A 19,402-nucleotide genomic window follows, 5' to 3' on the forward strand; every position below is an offset into this window, starting at 1 on the left:
AGATAGCAGCTCACAGCACAGAGGCTTATTCCTCAGTGTGTGTGTGTGGGGAAGAGAACAGATCAGAGTGAGCAAGTGGTAGGCACTGACTTTTTAAAAAACTTTTCAGGGTGGGAAGAGATCAACCAAAGAACTTGAATGCATGTAGCATAACCCAGGGACACAGACAATAGGGTGGTGAAGGCCTGGGGTGGGGGGCAGGGATTGGCTAGAAGAGATCAATGGGGGAAAAAGGGGACATATGTAACACTTTCAACAATAAAGATTAAAAAATAAAAAAAATGAATTTGCTTTAAAATTGTTAAATTAAATTTCTTTTTCAAAAAATTGACTTGAGGCAGAGCGGGGCGGGAGGGGGTGAGGGGGGGGAGATAGGGAGAGAGAGAGAGAGAGAGAGAGAGAGAGAGAGAGGAACATCAATGTGAGAGAGAAGTATCAATTGGTTGCCTCATGTATGCACCCCAACTAGGAATCAAACCCACAACCTAGGTACGTGCCCTGACCAGGAACCAAACAGCAAACTTTCAGTGCCCAGAATGATGCTCAACCACTCTGGCTGGGCTAGGCACTAACTTTTAGAACCAAATCATGGAGGTCATTGGATCCTTTTGCCATCTTCTATGGAGTCACTACTGACACCCACACTTAAGGGGAGGGCACACATTCACACCACATGAGGAAGGTGAAGACCATGGGGAGTCCCTGAGGAGAGAACCGGTGACCCGAGAGGTCCATGCCTTGCCCAGGATCACAGATGGTCAGAATGCAGAGCGTGAGATAAACCCAGCTGTGTGTCCTCAAGGTGGGGTCCTAGGTGCACCCAGGTTCCATCAGGGGCTCTGGAAAAGGCGGTGCTGGTGGAATCGTGTACAGACATGGAAATGGCCTTGGGGAGACGGTGAGCATTTGGCAGCCTAGACAGTATTTGTCTGAAAAGGCGCCCAGATCTGGAATCACAAAGGTGCACCTCAGTCCACAACCCACCCATGGTGGAGAAAGCTGAGGCTGGGCCCCCTTATGCTGAGCTCATGCTTACACAGTCCTGAATCACACCCTCATTGTATAAGTGGGAAACAGAAGCCCATAGTCAGGCAGGGATTGGACAGGGTACATGATATTCAGAGTCCAGAGTTCAGGAATGTTCAGACCTTCCAGGCCAAGGCTCCCACCTCCCCCACAGAGTTGGTCTGGAAATTAGAAATCCTGATGTACTGGGCAGCTCCTGCCTGTTCCTCCCTATGTGGGGCTGTTTTGTTCTGGGATCCAGAAAGGGAGCACTGGCATGCACGCGCGCGCGCACACACACACACACACACACACACACTCTAGATGTGATAATCTTGGGTGGGATTAGAAGAAAAGCAGACTCAGAGGAGGTGACAACAGGAAGGAAAAAGAGGTTGGAGGCACTACCTACATGTGACAGTCCTCCTCCTACTTTACAGCTACTCCCCACATGAGCCTGAACAGCCCTCAGAAGCACTTGCTGCATAACCCATTGTGCAGGCAGGAGAAAGACGAACCCTGACAGGCACAATGACTTATCCAGGATCCAGAAGAAGTAAGAATGAGGGGTTGAGTCTGAGCCCAGGTCAGTTTCCTCAACTCTGGGATCCTGGCTGCACCCAGAGTTTCTAGGGGGCTAGGGGTGTGTTGGTGCCACTGTGTACAGATCAGGTGCTTCACGGGGAAGAGAGGTCCACTGACAGCGCCCACAGGACTATTTGCATAGCTGTCATGAGATGAGGGGACTCAGCAAGACAATCCCAGGTACTGAGGTCACTAACCAATAGAACTTGGAAACCCTGTAACCAGGCCCCCACATCTAGCCCCACAGGCAGCTCACTTGCCAAGAGGCATTTGCCAGTGCAAGATGTTCTCTTGCTGTGTTCCCAGTGATTGGTGCTCTTGCTTTCGGAGACCCTGCAGTGAGAGCTTTTCCAGACGGTGCAGACGTTGGTTCAACCCTCGTCCCCGATGTTTTTGGCCATTTTCAAAAATATGGCCTCAGGTAACACAAGGTGGGCTGGGTCAGACCCATTCAGGCCAGGCCACCTCTGTGCACCATCCCTGTGCAACCCACATCCCCTCCTCTTCATGTATTGGGAAGAGGAACCTGAAGGGAGACCCCTGGGGCAGGAACAGCTTTTGGGGCAGCGGATCACCTAGAGGCTCTGCTGTGATCACACCCCAGGGCAGGGCAGGGCAGGGCAGGCTGTTGGAGATGGGCTTCCAGAGGAGTCCCTTATCTGTGCCAATGGGAGTCCTAGCCCTCAGGCTGTCACTCCTTTTCCTCTGCAGTGGAGGTCTGAACGGATCACACTGTGTGTGTGTCTGGAGTGGAGGGTCACAGGGGTCACAGAACCAGGAAAACAGGGCTCTGAGGCTTTCCCCTGGTGACTGGGAACTGTCTTTACAGAGCTCCACACAGGAGAACGGACCGGAGGCATCAGATGGGGTCCTCAACTCCATGCCCCTGTAGGAGGCACAGGTGCCCCATACCTCCTCCAGTGTGAAGCACGGCTGCGGGGTGAGTGCAGGTGCTGAGGTGACCCAGACTCCAGGATCCCATGTAGTTGAAGAGAGCCCTGGGTTCCAGAAGCTGCTCTGCTAGGCCCCTAGGTCCCTCCTAGAGTCCAATTTCCAAAGGAATCTGGGGCCCGTATCCTCCCCACAACCCACTCTCACTGTCCAGCCCCTTTCAGAAGAGATGCAAAGTCACTGCCCACAAAGTGTTAGGAATATCAGAGGAGAGACATTGTTCCATTTCACTTTATTCTCAGTCAAGAGTATTTTTTCATTTTTCTACAGACTTTCTCTTTTTAACGCCCATCTCCACGTGTCCATGTTGTTCTGACAATCCTTACACACCTTCTCCCACACTTACACATCATCGTGATTAGTGGGGATGCTTTTGCCAAAAGGAGATGGGGCTCAAGGAACCAAGTCTGTTGCTTTACCCTTTGCTGCCCCGAGAACCACATCCCCATAGACCCTCCAGGTCAGGAGCTGGGTCTCCTTGTGCTGCACAACATACCAGGAGGGAGACCTGTTATCAAGGCTAGCGATCCATCTCTTCATTGCTGTGGGACCTGGATATGATCCCGTCCTGTTGACATGTCAGCTGTGCTGCCCTGTTGACATGTCAATTGTGGTATCACATACCAGTCCCACCCCATTGTCCTAATATCCAGACCCTCCCACCCCAGGAATAGCCTCTGTGTTCCCATCTTAGAATGAGATGTTTTGTCAGAAATCCCAGGACTGATGCTGTTAATACAGGGAGGTGCTGTCCATCCTCTGCTAAGAAATGACCTAAGGTACTAATGTGTTTCATCATTTCTCCCCTACAATTCTACTTTTCCTGTCAAGTAACTTTTCTCATGTCAATGTAAAAAATTTTCAAACCTGTGAAGAATTTTTGTGAATTTATTTGAGCCAAAGTGTCACCAATTGCTGGGAAACAAAATCTCAAATCGATGGAGATAATGCTCTGGAGAATGGCAGCTTTGCACCTTATTTTATACATTAAAATTCAAACAGGAGACCTCTGTGGGTCCCATGAAATCCATTGGTGATAGACTAGGGAGCCAGGAGAAAGCAAAGTGGGGAAAACTCTGAGGTTGGATGAACAGTAAAATGGTGACTTCTTTCACTTGGGTGTGTGCAGGGTAGTTAACAGTCAACAACGAACCCAATAACAATGAGGGGATGTGTGGACTCTGCAGAGAGCAGAGCGGCGCTTGTGCTTTGAGGGATCTGAATAAAGGAAAATTGTGTTGACATTCAGAGGATATGTTATTCTAGATGCAAAAAGACAATAGGCTCAGTTAAGGTAAAGATTGACCCTCGTCAGGGAAGATGTAGGCCTAGGACTTGACTACCCACCACAAACTGCATTTAGTTAAGTTTTAATTTCAGACCATCCTTTGTGGTCACTTTAGGTCTCTGAGTTTGCAAGGCCGCCAGGTTAGCATGTGGCACCTGTGGTCACTTCTGTCCCACCTCCTGCTGCCAATCACTGAGTGCCTGGAAGTTCGGTCTGAACTGCAGCCCCCAACCCACCTGGCAGTTTATGAGCTGCCTCTGATGGCATGTGCCCCCTCTCCCAACACAGGGTAGAAATCAGAATGCTATGTTGGCGCCTGCGGGTCTGGACAGCATGCTCACCGCACTCAACACACAAGTGCCCATGAACTTGTTTTTGAATGCTCCAGCCCCACCTGCGTGCCCAGGCTGTGTAGCCTCACCTTAGCCAAGCTGCTGATCTACAAGAAGTTGGAGAAGGAGCTCAGCGCTGTGGGGATCACTGTGAAACTGCAGGGCTCCAAAAACATCTTGAGGTCAGACGAGATTCTGCTGCCCCCCTAGCGGTCACGTGAAGACCGACCTGGCACTGACCTCACTGCAGTACCCTCACTTCCTAAAGAGAGAAGGCAACAGCTTACAGATCATGCTGCAGCAGAAGCAGCGTCTTAAAAACCAGACCATCCTGGGTTACCGGAAGCTCGCCCTGGGCACCATCGACATGGCTGAGGTGATGCAGTGACCCCTTGAGGGTGGCCAGATGCTGAGCCTCATATAGCACCATCATGGAGGCATGTGCCCACGTGGGTGAGGTCAGCATCGCCTCCCTGTCCAGCCAGCCCATTGAACCCAAGGACAGCACCGGGCGGGCCGGCCCCAAGACCCAGTCCAGGGTTCATTACTCAGAGATGGAATATGAAATCTTCTCGGAGCAACATGCCAGCCATGATTCCAGGAACGGCAGGACCAGGAGGAGGAGGACTTCGACTTTGAGGCACCCAAAAAGCAGCGCCAAGGAGAAGTAAGATCGCCATTCATGACCAGGCAACAAGATGCCAACAAGAAAGTTGGGGCGTGGCTGCGCAGGGTGCAAGTGTGGAAGGAGGTCCTGGACTCAGAGCAGGAGTCTTCGGAGCAGGTTCCTGAGGTGGAGGACCTGGATCTGCTGTATGACTCACTAGGGAGCCCCAGGGACAGTGGCCCATGAGCGTGTCCTCAGGACCCCGAAGCTCTGGCTCAGGCCATACTTGGAAGACCTGTCCCAGCCCAGCATTCATGGAGAGCTAGAGCATCCACAGTGCCAGTGCCAGGAGGAGCCTCCAGGTCCAACCCATGTGCCTGAGAAGACGAGCCCCAAGCAACCAGTGGGTGCATCACCAAGACCGAGTCTCTCCTCATCCCCTCCACCAGATCCCAGAGGAGCAGGAGGGCTGCTGGGGCTGAAGCACATTCCTGAAGGAGCAGCAGGAGGCACAGCCAGGAACAAGTGGGTCCACAGCCTGGACAACAAGCACTGCCCCAACTCGCTGAGCCACCTGCAGATCCCCAGGGAGACGGTGTACGACCAGCTGAACCACATCCTCATCTCTGACACCAGCTGCCCCAGAACATCCTCCTCCTCACTGCCTCCGACTGGCAGGTGCAGTTCCCGTCTGAGTTCTGCAGCAACACATGCTGCCCGGGGTGTGCACCTGCTCCAAGGCTGAGGTCCAGGCGGCCTTCAGCACCATCATCTCGTGGATACAGAGGTACTGTCACCTCAAGTCCCAGCCCCCGAAGCCTGTGAAGATCGTGGTGGCAGGGGCACTGCACTATTTCAGCGCTGTGCTGTGGCTCTTCCTAGAGCTGCTGTCCTACAATCTGCCCCCCCCTGCCCCTCCCGGCTGGGCTACATTCGCTTCCTGGTAATCCTGATGGGTTCCCACCCTGTGGCCAGGTACCTGGGCTCCGTGCGTTACTGTTACAAGAGCTTCTTCCAGGACCTGGCCTGGAAGGACCTGTTCTACAAGCAGGCCCACAGGGCTGTCCACGACACGCTGGTCTTGGTGTTGAGAATCACACAGTACGTCTCAGGGGCCAATTTTGCCCACCAACTGCTCATCGTGGAGGCCACACTCACCTACAAACAGAAGAGCCCCAATGAGGAGTCCTTGACCATCATTCCCTTTGTGGGGGTGGTGGAACTGGAATTGTGGGACCATTCTGGGTCGCATCAGGACACTGAGATTATGTGGCCCACTTGGGCTCTAGCGTGCTGTCGTCCACCCCGCCACACAGGTCTGTGGCAAACAAGGAGGCCTCATACATCCTTCCCTCCTCCCCTTCTGTGAGTGGAGAGGAGTCCTCCACCAGCCAGGGTGCTGGTGCTGAGCTGATGGGGCTGCAGGTGGATTACTGGACTGCAGCGCAGCCCACAGACAGGAAGAGAGACACCAAGAACAAAGACCAGGCTACTGCCAACAGCACCCTCAAGTGCACCTTCCAGTCTCTGCAGCTCAGCAGGCTGCCCAGCAGGGGTGAGGCTGCAGCCACGCCCTCCAGGTCCATGACTGTGGACAAGGAGAACAACAAGAAGGTGATGTGTTTGCCCAGGAAAACCAAGGACAAGGACGTGGAGTACCAGAGCCAGTGCCGGAAGGGCATCAGCCGCCTGATCTGCAGGGCCAAGCACCCTCAGGACACACTGCGGGTCCTCTTCGACGGCGTGGAGTGGAACAACGTGAAGCTCCCAAGTCAAGCACTTCCCCACCTGCATCTTCAGACGCTCCAATCCCACCTTCAAGCCTGCCTGTCCCCTGCCCTTCCCCTGCCCTGGCCAATCCCGGGAAGGACCAGCCACTTTTCTGTTCACATTTCAGTTTAGCACCGAGACAGACTCTGGAAACACAAAGTGGAACCCTTTTCAGTGTGAATGAGCTCACAACCTGGAAAGTAACGTGGTGGAGCCCACAGGGAGCCCCCAGCTGCTCTGCTTATTACCCAGAACGCTCTGGCGAGTGGGGGGTCAGGCAGACAGGGTTGAGCTGGACAATCATTGAAGGTGATGGCCCTCAGGACCCAGAAACCGCCATTGAGAAAGGTTCTCACCGTCAAGACCTGCCCCTCCTGGAAGCCAGGACTCTGCTTCCCGGGGAGTCAGCCTCACTGTGTGCCCGACTCAGCGCTGGCCTCCCATGGGAGCACCTGACAGAACACGGAGGCCGGTCAGCCAGCCCTGGGCCCAGCTGCAACCAGCCCAATGGCCCCAGTCCCACCCTCTCGTGGTGTCCAATAAACTCCCTCCTCACAAGTCAAAACAGAAGAGAGAAAGCAAAGGACCAGTGTGGTACTGACCACCTGGGCTCAAATACCGGTGCCCACCTTCCTGGGCAGGGACCCCACATTTGTCCCCACCTTTCGTTGTTATTATAGAGCATTTGCTACAACAGGTGAGGGACCAGCCATGTACCAGGTGAGCCGCTGCCCCTGCACAGCACAGTGGTCATTTGACCACCTGTTTGCTGTGAAACTTCAGGTCACTGCATGTCTCTGAGTCTTTGTTCCTCGGAACATGGGGAGAAATGAGGCCCAATAGGTTATTGTAGGGTCTCAGTGGGGTGCCTCTGGGTGTCTGGACAGTGGAGATGTCTGCTGGAGGGGCTGTGTTTGAGCCAATTGGTCATTTTCTCTTACTATTGACAAAGTCTCTGCCAAATTCGTGATTCTCCTCAAGGCCTAGGGCTAAGCACTTTTCTCATTAGATAAAGAGATTGGAAATTCCATTATGGGTCCCTGTCCTGGGTGAAGCCAGATCAGAAACCCCAGGGGTGAGCAGTGGGGCCCAGGCTCGCCCAGCTATCTGAGATGGGGCTGGTTTGGGCTCACTCACTCAGCAAATATATGAGAAGTCTGCCAGGTACAGACATGTCTCTAGGCATTGACCATATCCAGTGTTCAGAGCAGACCCCAAGCCTGCACTGCAGAGCTTCCTTCTAATCGGGAGCGATTCTGCAGTTGGCTCAGCGATTCAGTCACAGGCTCATAGTGTCCACAGGACAGCCGATGTGACATCATCCTGGCCTCCTCTACCTATGGCGCATCTTCCCGTACTGTGAAGAGGACTGTGGACCTCTGTTCCAGCAGAAAACGTGAGTCAGTTTTGGGTCAGAGCCAGGAGAGGAGTATGGGGAGTGTGAATTCAAGGTGCTGGCAGAACCCTGGATCCCACTCATGGTGGGATTTCTGCAAGAGGGCAGAGGTCTGAGGGCTTCTCCTAGAGAAAAGGACATGAATCAGAGAGCTGTGCATGTGGATATGGGTGGTGTGGGCGAGTGGGGAGGTCAGTGGACAGAGTGAGCCCCTCAGAAAATTCATACCCGTCCACTCCTAATCCCAGCCCTGCCTGCACCCCTATCCAGGGACCTTGTTCACTAATCTGTAGAACCTCCTCAGTGGCAGTGTGGCTGTTGCTCTCTACCCATGGGAGGTAAATGTCAACGGGAGGAGAAGAACCCCACAGGCAGCTAGTGAATCAGGCAGCTAGTGAATTAGGCAGCATGTAGGTCCAGGAGCCAAAGTCTGAGGTGTTAGGAGGTCTCTGGGTCGGCAGAGGTGGAGACGGTTTTTCTTTGTTCGCTCATTGGTCAGCTATTCCTGGAGCACCTACTGTGTGTCAATGAGTGACATGAACAGAGCAGACACCAGCCCTCCCTGTCCTCATGGAGTTGACATTTGGGTGGGAGGGTAGGGGGAGGGAACAGGGACACTGAGAGAGCATGTCAGGTTCCCATGAAGAAGGGGTACAAGTGGTTCCCTCATTGATCCAGAGCTGTCAGTTAGGAGGGCTTTCTGCCAGCCCCTCCTGGGTGACCAGGCGCGTCTCTGCCAGGACTGCCAGGTTGAAGGTGGACAAGGAGTAGGTCTGGCTTCTGGATTGGCAGGAGCAGCAGGCACAGGACCCCAGGCTCTCTGAGTGGTGATCTGGGAGGGCCGTGTGGAATGAAAGGCCAGGCCTCAGACCCTGCTGTCCATCTCTCTCTCTTCCTGGGGCCATCTTCTGCACTCTGGGCATCTGGCTGGACCAGTACCCTCAAGATTTTTATCGGCCACCAGAATTTCCCAGCCTGATCACGCTTTTGGCCTCCATAGAGCCCACCTTTCCAGTCCCAGACCTGCCAAACCAGGCCCAGTATCTCCCTCACAGCTGGAGCACCTGAGCCCACTGAGGCTGAGACACAGAAGGAGGCGGAGTCAGAGAGGGTGGTGTGTGTGAGGGGGTGGGATGGGGCTGGACCACACAGAGAAGAGCTCCCAGAGGCTGGGGTTGGGCAGGAGCACAGAGTTGCTCAGGTCAGTGCCCATGGCCTGCAGTCTGGAGGACTTCCTGGGTTTGGGTTTGAACTGGGATTTTAGTGATGGAGATGGGAGGTTCCCTTCCTTGGAAGGTACACAAAAGGCAGTTATGGTGTAACATATTCTCTTCCTGGATATCTAGAAGCAGCTCCAGAATAAGATGAAGAAACACCTAAAGAGGAAACGCCAACTCTGGTGCCGTCTCCAGAGCCAGAGCAGGCTCCAGGCACAGCTGTCACTGAATTTTCAGATGTGGACCCACCTCAGCTTGTGAGCAACTCGCCTCAGCTCCTGCGAGGCCTGTGGTCCCAGGTCCTGGGCTGCAGCCTGTTTCAGCTGCCATGGCAGAGAGGGCTTCCCCTCCCCAATAATAGCAATTTAAAACATTTTTGTGTTTATCTTACACATACTTAGAACTTTAGTGCATTTTCCTTATACTATTGAGTAAAATAAAATGTATTTTAAATATTATATTAAAATAAATTTAAATTATATAAATTTTAGTTCTTTGATCCTTCCAAGTATAAATTCCAACATCAAGTACATTCACAATTTTTTGCAACTGTTCCATAACATCACAAACACTCTGTAGTTCCAGAACATTTTCAGAACCCACAACCTAGGTATGTGTCCTGACCGGGAATCAAACCTGCAACCTTTTGGTGTATGGGATGACTCCCCAACCAACTGATGAGGCACCCTGTCCAGGGTGAGAAAGAGCAATATTTTCATCTGAATTTTTCACTCTGGTTTAAACTGCAGTTGGATATCTTTTACATACTTTTTTGGCCTAGTCCTTGTTTTGGAGTTTCGGTTTGAGACCCTTTGCCCTCTTTTCCATTGGATTGTTAGGAAATCTGAACTGTTATGGATATCAGCTTTTTGCCATGTAACTTGCAAATGGTTTCTCTAGCTTACCATTTGTCTCAATTTGATGTGTGTTTTGCCAAATAGAGGTGTTACATTTTGATGTGTTCAGATCTGTCTTCTCTTATGCTTTTTTATTTTGTCTCTCACTTTGAGTGGAAAAGATGTTTTCCATCTTATCAGGAAGATAAGCTAGCTTGTATTGTACTTCACAGTCATAGTTAATTTCAGATGGATTGAAAAGGAGTTTCTATTTTTTGGATTGTTCATCTTTTTTTTTTATTGTAAGGATGAGAGTAAGGACTTCCAAGCTCTTATATGTCAGAGTGGGAACCAGAAGTCAATGTTTTATTTGACAATGGCCTGTGGTGGACATGACTTCCATTTCCCCCTTTCTAACAGCTCCCAATTTCCACATCCAGGTGGTTCTGGGGTGTGTGGTTCAGGGCCCCAGAGTGGAGGTATCAGCACATCTCACTGGCCAGACCACAGTGATGATGGTTGTATGTGGACATGTGACTTCAGTGAGTTTAATAAAATTCTTTTTATTAGTCACAAGAAAAAAAATTCTGTTTTCATATGTCTCTTGTCCTTATGAAAATATGCTCAAAGCCACTAATCATCCAAGAGATGCAAATCAAAACAACAATGAGTGCCCTAGCCGGTTTGGCTCAGTGAGTGTCGGCCTGCGGACTGAAAGGTCCAGGGTTCTATTGCAGTTAAGGGCACATGCCCAGGGTGGGGGATCGATCCCCAATAGTGGGTGTGCAGGAGGCAACCAATCAATGATTCTCTCATCATTGATGTTTCTATTCCTCTCTGAAATCAATAAAAATATATTAAAAAAAAACCACAATGAGATACCATCACACCTGTCAGAGTGGCTATCATCAACAAATCAAAAAAGGGCAAATACTGGTGAGGATGTGGAGGAAAAGGAACCCTTGTGCACTGCTGGTGGGAATGCAGATTGGTGCAGCCAATGTGGAAAACAGTATGGAGTTTGTTTAAAAAATTAAAAATGGAACTCCCATTTGACCCAGTAATTCCACTTCTAGGAATATATCCCAAGAAATCAGAAACAACAATCAGAAAGCATATGCACCCATATATTCATAGCAGCACAATAGCTAAGATTTGGAAACAGCTAAGTGCCCATCAGCAGATGAGTGGATAAAAAACTGTGGTACACCTGCACAATCGAATACTGTGCTGCTGTGAAAAAAGAAAGAACTCTTACCATTCACAACAGCTTGGATGGACATGGCAAGCATTATGGTAAGCGAAATAAGCCAGTCAGAGAACAATAAATATCACAGGATCTCACTCATTTGTGGAATATAATGAACAACATAAAATGATGAACAAAAATAGATCCAGAGACAGAGAAGCATCGAACCGATTCTCAAATCTCAATGGGAAGGCAGTGGAGAGTGGGGTGGGGGGAGAGTAAGAGTTCAACCAAAGGACGTGTATGCATGCATATAGGCATAACCAATGGACACAGACACTGGGGGTATGGGAGCATGTGCTAGCGGGTGGGAGTGCCTGCGCAGGGGTCCATGAGGGGAAATGGAAACATATATAATACTTTAAACAATAAAAAAATAATAAAATAAAAATTCATCTTTGGAAAAAAAAAAAGCTAGTGCTCTTTCTGGATCCCAGAACAAAGCACCCCCTCCCCAGCCCACTCCCCAGCTCCCAGATACAGAGGAATAGGCAGGAGCTTCCCAGTATGTCAGGATTTCTAATGTCCAGACCAACTCTGCTGGAGAGGTGGGATCCTTGGCCTGGAAGGTCTGAACACTCCTGAACTCTGGGCTCTGAATGTCATGGACATTGGGTAACATCTGCCACTCTATGGACACCAGTTTCCCCATTTTCCATTGAGGGTTGGGTTCAGAACTGCATAAGCCTGACCTCAGAACAAAGGGGCCCAGCTCCCTCCCCCCTGGGTGGGTATAGGACAGAGGTGCATGTATGTGGTTCCAACTCTGGGCTCCTTTTCAGACAAATGTTGGCCAGATGCCCATCTTGCCTGCTGAATGCTCACCATCTCCCCCATGCCTCTCCATGTCTGTGCATGACTCCACCAGCAGATCCTTTTCCAGAGCCCCTGAGGAAACCTGGGTGCAGCCAGGACCCCAACTTTAAGGACACCCCACTGGATTCATCTGAGGCTCTGTTGGGTTCGGTATCTTGTTCATTAATTTCTAAATGCATATTACCCTTCTATAAAAAGCAAGTATGGGTATCACTGATTTCATAAAACAAATTAACAAACAAAACACTTCTCCCTATCAGTTGGATTGGGGCAGATTTTATTAGCAAAGATATATATTTGTTAATATTGCTGTAACATTCCCTAGTTGGAAACAGGTTTTGATTAAAAACAGACATTGGTTAAATATTCCTGCCATTTGCACAGAAGCTTTACTCTGACCAATGGACACAGACACTGGGGGTGTGGGAGCATGCGCAAGGGGTTGGGAGTGGCTGGGGAGGGACCCATGGCGGGGGGGGGGGGGGGGGCGGGAAGGAAACATATGTAATACTTTAAACAATAAAAAGAATAATAAAATAAAATAAAAATTCCTCTTAGTTGGATGTGGTTAGGAACAAATAAAGTAGCCCCAGTATCTACAGGGGTCTTAGTGGCTTCCCTTTCTATGATCATTTTAACTTCTCCCAAACTATCAGTGAGAAGGAGAAACACCCTTGGGTCAACCCTATGGTTGTTTTGTGTTTTTTTTTTTTTCTTTTTCTACATCCTATTTCAGTTTCCTATGATTCTAACAGTGGGCAGACTTCGCTACAGGAATTTTCTTGCAAACCTTATTTAGAAATTGTGTTGCATTTGCTGGCAGAAACCATTAGCTATATCCATTGGAATTGGTTAGAATAGCCAGGATTACATGTTCTAACAGTTAAATGTCTTTGTGAACCCATCAGGGTCATTGAGAAAATCAGGAACAATTGCTGGTTCCTCTTTTGCTGAGACAAGCTTTTCTCCAAAGGAAGCTGTTGGAATTCCTATTCTCATTATTCCTTAAGTCAGTGGGGAGTGGTAGTGGAGGGGACTGAAGGGGAAGGAAGAATGGAGGGAAAGGGCGAAGGATGTAGTGGTGGAACTAGAGAAGGCGGAAGAATAGGGTGTTGGCATTCATTAGCTTCGGAAGAGTTCAGAGACATTCTCTAAAATTTCTAATTCCTTAATTTTTTAAAAAAGAATTTATATGTGCTTCTCCTTAGAATCTCCTCATTTCCAAATCAAGATATGCTTCCATTCATTCATTCAGTTTAATGTTAGACCTGGCATTTTTCTTGCATGCCAAAAATTAATTTAGACACGCAAATAAAACTGCATTTTGGCCATTTTTAGTAGAATATTTTCTAGTTAAATCTTCCCATTTCTGTAAAGCACTTGCAAGTAAAAGCTTCCTATCAGGAGTATTAATGAGGGCTGGGATCTGGCATCTCCTGGCCTTGGAGGCACAATCCCATGTTAATTTTAGGTGTGTTTTGTTTTTGTTGTTTTGTAGTTGTGTGTGTGTGTGTGTGTGTGTGTGTGTGTGTGTGTGTTATTGTTGTTGTTTTGTTTGTTTGTTTTTCTGATATCTGCAGAATCGGAGCAAATTTTCTAGAATTGTTATATAATGTAGCTGGTCAACATGCATTGCTTATGGTTGAGCTCCATGAGGCTCTCACCCCTCAAGTCACATTCAACCCTCTTATTTGCCTTGGTTTATCTCCCTGCTGTCTAAAACAACCAGAGGGTTCAGGGAACTAGTTGACCAAAACTTATGGGTGCTCCCCCACCAGAACCAGTCACTTTAATTGCATTTGAGTTGAAATCTTTGCTTTGGGGCCCCTGCATGTCATGAGGAATGACCTGACACCTCCACAGAGATTCTTAGTCACCTGAGAATACCCGATATTCAGGCTGGAGGGAGGACATGCCCCTGTATTTTTGGAGCTGATCGAGTTCAACTTTTATTTATACAGCAAAGGTTAATTTTTCTCAGATTTTCAGAAAGCAATTCCAATTGGAAAGCCACAATATAAAACCAGCCACACATTGTTCCTTCTGTCTTGTCTTAGCCTAAGTTCCCTCAATGCTTAATCTTAGTTACACCTAGAATATTTAAAAATACAGCTCAAATAAATCAAACCCTCTACCACCAGTAAGGGAAAGTCCTAGATCTAAGGCACAATTCACCCAGGTTCACCTGATGGTTGGGGAACCAGTGGGTTCAATGGGTCTTTTGTTGAATCCTAGCACCGGGTCCACAGTATGGTCCGGGAAGCGGTGTGGGGGGGGAAGGGGGGTGGGCAGTTCTTTGGAATCCTGACCCACTACGCCAAGTAAGTGTCAAAGTAAGAAACACTCAAACTTGTGAAGAATTTTTGTGAGTTTATTTAAGCCCAGCTGTCAACAATTGGTGGGAAGAAAAACTCAGTGGATTGAGAGAATGCTCTGGAGAATGGCGGTTGTGCATCTTATTTTATACATTACAATCAAAACAGGAGATGTATGTTGGTAACATGAAATCCAGTGGTGATACATTAGGGTCCCAGAGAAATCAAAGTGGGGAATTCTATGTGACTGGATAAACATTAAAATGACACAGACATATTTCTTTTACATAGGTGGATATAGGAGAGTTACAAGTCAACAATTAACTCGGGTACAATGAGGGCATTTGTGGTCTCCACAGAGCATTGTCTCTGCTTTGAGGGGTCCGGAAAAAGGGAAATTCCTTTGACATTCCAAAGATATGTTATTGTAGATGCCAATAGACAATAGACAGGCTCAGTTAAGGTAAAGATTGACCTTTGTCAGGGAAGATGCCAGCCTAGGACAAGACTACCCACCATAAACTGCATTTAGCTTAAAAGTTTTCATTTCAGAACATCCTTTGTAATAACTTTAGGTCTCTGAGTTTGCAAGAACTCCGCACAGGCCTTCCCTGAACTAGTCAGTGAGCATGTGGTCCCTTTTCGCATACGCTGTCCTTGGATCACTCGTGTCCCACCTCCTGACAATAATCACTGAGTGCTTAGGGGTTCAGTCTGAACTATAGCCCCCAAGCCACCTGGCAGTTCATAAGCTGCCCCTGATGGAATGTCTCTCTTCTGTCCCAACACAGGAAGAGAAACCATCACCCCAGAATACAGAAAGGACCTGCATGGGGCAAGCAGCTGCAGCTTCCTTGATGCCCACAGTCCTGGTCTCCACAACCCCCTGCACCCCCAGCCCTGTGCCCAGGCTCAACACACCAATGCCCAAGAAACTGTTTGCTACCCAGGAGTTGGACAGCCCCAGCCTCAGATTCGTGCCCAGGTTGTGCAACCTGACCTTAGTGAAGATGGTGGTCTTCAAAGAGCTGGAGAAGGACTTCATCTCCATGGTGATTGCCGTGAAGATGCAGGGCTCCAACCTCATATCAATGGTGATCATCATGAAAATGCAGGGCTACAAGCACATCCTATGAGAGTGTGCTGTTCCCTAGTGGACAACTGGAGACAGACCTGGGGCTGACCTCACTGCAAGACCCCAACTTCCTCAGGGGAGAAGACAACAAGCTACAACAAGCTACAGGTCCTGTGCACTGGAGGAAGCGCTTTAAGAACCAGATCATCTGGAGCTACAAGACACTCCCTGTGGGCACCATCCACATGGCCGAGGTCAGGCAGCAACCCCTCAAGGGTGGCAGGGGCTGTGCCTCTGCAGCAGCATCAAGGAGGCTTCTGCCAAAGTGGCTGAGATGTGGATGTGCTCCCTGTCAGCCAGCTCATCCTCCAAGAGGACAGTGCCATACAGGCCAGATGCAAGGCCAAGTCAAGGGTTAACTACTCCAAGGGGGTATATCAGAGCTTCTCCTCTGAACAACAGGCCAGCAACAATGCCACCCATGGGCTAGACCTGGCTGAGGAGGGCATTGTCATGGGGATGCCCAAGAAGCAGAGGCCATGGATATTAGGAAAGACGTCCATTACCAGGCCACAAAATATCAAGGAGAAAGTCGTGGCATGGCTGGACAAGTTCAAAGTGTCAGAGGAGGTTGTGGACTCGAGCATGTCCCCAGGTTGGAGGAGGATCTGGACCTTCTATTCGACACACTAGAAAACTCCAGCGACAGTGACCCAGACATGGAGGATGATAACAGCACTTCCAAGCCGAAGCTCAGGCTGTACTTTGAAGGCTTGGCACACTCCAGCTCACAGACAAAGATGGGGAGCATCCACAGGGCCCGGAGCCAACAGTAGCCTGCAAATCTGGACGAAGTGTGAGAGAACACATGAGCCTCAGGCATCAAATAGCCCATCGACAGTGTTTGGAACACGGTGGCCCACAGCACCCTCAACCCCAAGGTCTCCTGGGCCTGTACCTTCTCCATGACTAGCATGAGGACAGTGCCATGCAGGCTGGCCCAAGGCCAAGTCCACAGATCACTACTCAAAGGAGGAGTATGAGAGTTTCTCAGAGCAGGAGGCCAGTGAAGATGCTGCCCATGGGTAGGACCCAGACCAGGACGACTTTGACATGAGGGAGCCCACTTAGCAGCGACTATTGAAAGTCACAACCATGTCCATGACAAGGCATCCAAATTTAAATCAGAATGTCATGGCTTGGCTGAGCAGGGCCCAAGTGTCAGAGGATGTCCTACACTCAGAGCAGGACCCTGCAGATCATATCCCCGAGTGGAGGAGGACCTGCACCTTCTGTCTAAGATGCTGGAGAACCAGCGACAGTAGCCTAGACAGGGAGGAAGATGACAGCCTTCTCAGCACCATCAAGCCTAAGCTCTGGCCATACTGAGAAGGCCTGTCACATTTCAGTTCGAAAAAGGACATGGGGAGCATCCAAGGTGCCCAGCTCCAGGAGGAGCTTCCAAGCCTTGTAGGTTTCACTGAGGGTTAATGTGTTGGCCCATGGACTAAAGGTCCTGGGTTCGATTCTGATCAAGGGCACACCTGTCTCGATTACAGGCTTGATCTCCAGCCCTGGTCATGGCACATGCAGGAGGCAACCAATCCATGTGTCTCTCTCACATTGATGCTTCTCTCCTTCTCTGTCTCTCCCCCTCGATTCAACTTTCTAAAAAATCAGTGGAAAAATAACCTCCAGTGAGGTTAACAAAACAAAGGAGCCTCCTAGTCTGGCCGCAGTGCCCGAGAAGACCAAGCCCAGGCAGCAATAGCCAAGTGACAGGGTCTCCCACTTAGCGCCTCAGAGCATGCCCACCCAGGGCAGCAGCCAGCACAGCCCAAGGACAGCCCCGAGGTAGAGACCTCAGCCCTGGACATGCTCACCAAGAAGCTACTGCCCAGTGGGTGCATCACCAAGACTGAAGCTCTCATCATCCCCTCCACCAAGGCCAAGGGGAAGCATCCCAGCCACCATGACTGGGGCATGTACCTGAAGGAGCGGCAGATGGCACAGCCACAGAACAAGCAGGTCAACAGCCTACCAGGGGTCCTCAAATTTTTTAAACAGGGGCCAGTTCACTGTCCCTCAGACCGTTGGAGGACCGGATTATAGTTTAAAAAAACAACTATGAACAAATTCCTATGCGCACTGCGGGCCTGGGACAAGTCGGCTGCTAAGCAGGACAGGCAGCGGCACCCAGTGGGGCGGATAAATGTCCTCGGCGGGCAGCATGTGGCCAGCGGGCCGTAGTTTGATGACGCCTGGGCCCTAGACAATGAGCGCTGCCCGGACCCAGGGAGTAAGCTGCAGATCCCCAGTAGACCACGTACAACCAGCTGAACCACATCCTCATCTCTGATGACCAGCTGCCGGAGAACATCATCCTCGTTAACACCTCCAACTGGCAGGGTCAGTTCCCCTCGGACACCCTGCAAGGGCACACGCTGCCTTGCTGTGCACCTGCTTCATGGCTGACGTCCAGGCAGCATTCAGCTCCATCATCTGGCAGATACAGAGATACTGTCACTATAATTCCCAGCCCCCGAAGCCGGTGAAGATCCTGGTGGCAGGGGCACAACTACTTCAGCGCTGTGCTGCGCATCTTCCTGGAGCTGCTGTCCTACAAGATGCTGGACTGGCTGGGATACATGTACTTCCTGGTCATCCCGCTGGGTTCCCAACCTGTGGCCAGGCACCTGGGCTCCATGCATTACCTCTACAACATCTTCTTCCAGGACCTGGCCTGGCGGGACCTGTTCCACAAGCTGGAGGCCCAGAGCGCCATGCAGGACACGCTGGACATCGTGACGAGAATCACACAGTACATCATGGGGACAACTGTGCCTACCAACTGCCCGTCGAGGAAGCCCTGCTCTCCTACAAGCAGAAGAGCCCCCACGAGGAGTCCTTATGGTTCATTCCCTTCGGGGAGGGGGTGAAAGTTGGGATAGTGCAACAGTCCTCAGACACGTCAGGAGACTCAGATAATGGGCCCCCTTGGGCTGCAGCATGCTTTCGTTCATCCCTCTCTCCATACCTCTGGTTGCCAATGAGGCCTTGTCACCCCCCTCTGCACCCCGTCAGTGACTGGGGCTTGTCCACTTCCTGCCAGGGCGATGGCACGAAGCTGATGGAGCGGCAGGTGGATTACTGGACTGCAGCCCAGCCCACAGACAGGAAGAGAGACTCGAAGAAGAAAGACCTGCCTACCACCAACAACACCCTCAAGTGCACCTTCCACTCTCTCCAGGTCAGTAGGCTGCACAGCAGGGGAGAGGCTGCAGCAACACCCACCATGTGCATGACAGGGCTCACCAAGGAGAAGAAAAAGAAGGTGCTGTTTTTGCCCAAGAAAACCAAGGACAAGGTTGTGGAGTCCTAAAGCCAGTGCCTGGAGGGCATAAGCTGCCTAGTCCGCAGGGCCAGCACCAGCAGAACATGCTGCGGGTCCTCATCAAAGGTGTGGTGTGGAATGACCTGAAGTTCTTCCAGCTGGCAGCCCGGGGTCCTCCCACGTCCAGCACTTCCCCATCTGCATCTCCAGACATTCCGACTCCACCTTCCAGCCCTGCCTGTGGCCCTGCTGACGCCAAGCACAGGAGGGCCCAGCTGCTTTTCTGTGGACGTTTCAGTTTAGTACAGAGACCGACCCTGGAAACACAAAAAGAAACCTTCTTAAGTGCGAATGTGCTCACAACCCAGAAACTAATGTAGTGCCCCCAGTGGGAGCCCCCAACTGCTCTGCTGATTACCCAGAACTCTCTGGTGGTGGGAGGTCAGGCGGGCAGTGCTGAGCTTGAGACTCATGGGAGGTGATTTTGGCCTCAGGACCCCTAACACTCCCAGCGAGAAGGGCTCTCACCTTCTCTACCTGCCCTTCCTGGAAGCCAGGACTCTGCCCCCACAGAACTCAGAGCTGGTGGTCAGATGCCAAGGGCTGGCCTCCCAATGGGGGAGTCC

At 50.6% G+C, this 19,402-nt stretch overlaps 1 pseudogene across 1 annotated transcript; it reads left to right on the forward strand.

Annotated features, from left to right (window-relative positions):
* The first annotated feature begins 4,162 nt into the window (after positions 1 to 4,162).
* Positions 4,163 to 19,029, forward strand: LOC308252555 (phosphofurin acidic cluster sorting protein 2-like; annotated as a pseudogene). The gene is made up of 10 exons: positions 4,163 to 4,537; positions 4,763 to 4,974; positions 5,306 to 5,446; positions 5,744 to 5,998; positions 6,085 to 6,279; positions 6,349 to 6,539; positions 15,235 to 15,461; positions 15,702 to 16,274; positions 17,239 to 17,470; positions 17,702 to 19,029. The product of its transcript is annotated as a phosphofurin acidic cluster sorting protein 2-like (transcript).
* Positions 19,030 to 19,402: the final 373 nt, after the last annotated feature.

Source organism: Plecotus auritus, assembly GCF_963455305.1.
Source record: "Plecotus auritus genome assembly, chromosome: 7".
NCBI lineage: Eukaryota > Metazoa > Chordata > Mammalia > Chiroptera > Vespertilionidae > Plecotus > Plecotus auritus.